We start from the raw sequence: 2,824 nt of genomic DNA on the forward strand, positions 1-2,824 counted from the left end.
TCTACTTAATGCCTTGCGAATCATGAGTTTTTTACAGTTTGGCTTGTGCCAAAAATAAGTACTTTTGACTCTAGTTTTGTTCCAGATTAAATGGCAGTGCAGTTAATCCTTGAACAACGTGGAGGTCAGGAGCACCAACTTTCTGCAAAGTCTAAAATCCACATATAACTTTACAGGCAACCCTCCTTATCCATGGTTCCACACCTGCAGATTCAACCAACTGCAGATCCTGTGGTTCTACAGTACAGATTTACTGAAAAAAATTCACATATAAGTGGACCTGTGCGGTTCCAAACTGTGGTGTTCAGAAGCCAGTTGTGTAATCCTCACAGGTTGTTCTTTCACTGGCCTTGGGATGGTTTCCTCACAATTACATGCTGATCATCTCTCACTTAAGGACTTTACGGACCTTTTGTGGATCTCTAGAGCTCTCTTGATACAGCCCTCTCTTCTACGGTATTGTGCACAGCCGACTCCAGCCACCTTATTTTGTACATGAAAAATGGTTCTCCTTCCTCAACTAAGCAAGACCACTAGGCTTGTTGTTCCTAGGTTGTTCCTACCTCTGCTGCCGCCTGGAAGTTGCTCCAGGCAAAAAAACGGGACAATTGTATGGCCTGTATCATTTGTTTTTTTGCTCTCTCAGGAATTATTCTCTGCACTACATGATGTTCACTGTCTAAAAAACATCGTTTCATATTTTTGTTTGTTTTCAGTTGCTTCAGGTTGGAGTATAAATACAGACCCTTTTACTTCATCTCGATCAGGAGAGAAAAAAAATTAATAGTTAATGACTTGACAGTCTCTTCTATGATCCTGCCATGATGTGAACCAGTAATTTTTTGAAATTACTTGATTCTTTAGATTCTAGATAATTACATTTTTACCACAGGGACTTTTGAGATTTCCTTTATGCATGTTGGTCACATGTCCCTTACCTTTTCTGACTTTAATTCACTATGGATATTGTCTCTGTTGGGTTCCTGTTGCTTTTTAATTCAATCCATAACAGCCAGTCTCTTGAAACCTGCAAAGTCTATAGGTAAAGTATTACAAACAGTTTAGATAGTCTGTAATTCTGTTCTTCTAAACCACTTTTGTTCTCTTGATTTTTAACTTCAAATTCTATCACACAGTTATTTCTTGTTACGTTATGTTAACGTTTTAATTACTATTTATGACATTTTAAGCCACAGGTAAACAAACTACCACTCAGAGACCAAATCTGGCCTTCAGGCTTTTTGGAAATAAAGTATTATTAGAACATAGCCATATTCTTTTGTTTAAATATTGCTCATGGCTGCTTTCACCTTTGCAGTGGCAATACTGAGTAGCTAAGACAAAGAAATGTCCATTTTATAGAAAATGTTTGCCAGACATGTTTTAAGTTGTAAGTAGTATGTATGTATGTGTTTGCACGTTTGCATTTATTTTTCACATACCAGAGCCAAAATTGTTTTGAGAGTTAGTATCAGTGTATATGAAATCAAATTTCAGCTGTAAACCTTATTAGCTATTTGATTTTTGCCAAGTTATTCGACCTATTTCAAACAACCTGAATTAAAATGGGAATATTTATACATTTAATACTTATAATTAGGAATAAATGATGAAAGTATGCAGAAAATGCTTCATTCATAGTACACATTTAATAAAAACTCTTATTACCTCCATTAATAGAATGAATCTCATGAAAAACAAAACAGAAATTTTTTTTTTAAGTTGCAGAGTTTATTAGGGAAATAAGAGAGGCAAAGACACCCCAAATGACAGAATGAAAACTCTGAAAACATCCCTTTTCAAGCCAAGTGGGGGCCTGGACTTGATCTCCCCCAAAGGACAAGAAACTGGTGTGTTAGCAACAACATTCTCTGGCAGCCACCTTGCCAGGGTGTGAGGGTCTCAGCCAGGACTGCTTCCCACCCTCGGCCAAAGGTGGGGAGGAGACAAAGACTATAGAATCAATGCAGAGGCGACTAGAGCTGCAAGGAGAGGCTGAGAGAGGGAGAGAGAGGGGTGGGGAGGACCGCGACAGAGTCTCAGGCTTTTGGCTCTTAGCGCCTCAAACACGTTGACAAGTAGTTCTGCAAAATGTTTCCGAAAAGGTAAAAACGCCCAACATTGTTGCCGAGAGTCCCCCTGGCCCCCTCCCACACTCCTGGGTGTACATGGCAGAGCCCAAAGGCCACATTTTTGAAAAAAAGAACAAGAAGAAGCCCTGTTGTTCTGTAAGGAGAGAGGAAGGAGCTGAAGGCTGCTGGGGCCTTTCCCATGTGGGCCTGTGTTCTGTAGAAGCAACTTCCCAGCAGCAGTGTGGCACACTTCTAGGTGAGGGTCTCACCTTTTGTCACCCTGGCTTCAATGTACTCTATTCTCCGTTCAAGAGCTGTCAGTTTCTCGTTTTGTGTCGCGCGTCTTGAATGGCAAGACATAGCGAATGAGTTGAGAAAGTCTGCGATTGTCTTGATGCTGCTGGTGATGACCTCAATGCGCCCCCGCTTCGCCCAGCCCTGGTGAATCTCCCACTGCACCAGGTGGGTCCTCTTGTCCCGCCATGGCTGCTGCCTAAGGAAGAGCTCAAACCAGAAATTATGTGCATTTCATCATTATCAAAAAACTGAAAGTTTGTCTTCTTTCTCTTATGTCTAAATGTTACGACGTTAACCTCTAAATTGTTAAATTCTTGCAAGAAGCAAGTTACTTACACAAAACCTTTAATGAGGACCTAATGTTTAGACTGAGACCTTTGGGCAAATTTGATCACTTACAGCTCTGGGATATGATGAACACTCCCTATTGTTGCCGGAGATTAGGTTCTTGTCTC

The 2,824-nt window shown here is 40.6% G+C and overlaps 1 pseudogene; it reads right to left on the reverse strand.

Annotated features, from left to right (window-relative positions):
* Positions 1 to 2,289: 2,289 nt before the first annotated feature.
* Positions 2,290 to 2,556, reverse strand: LOC102535869 (probable protein BRICK1 pseudogene; annotated as a pseudogene).
* Positions 2,557 to 2,824: the final 268 nt, after the last annotated feature.

Source organism: Vicugna pacos, chromosome 10 (assembly GCF_048564905.1).
Source record: "Vicugna pacos chromosome 10, VicPac4, whole genome shotgun sequence".
Lineage (NCBI taxonomy): Eukaryota > Metazoa > Chordata > Mammalia > Artiodactyla > Camelidae > Vicugna > Vicugna pacos.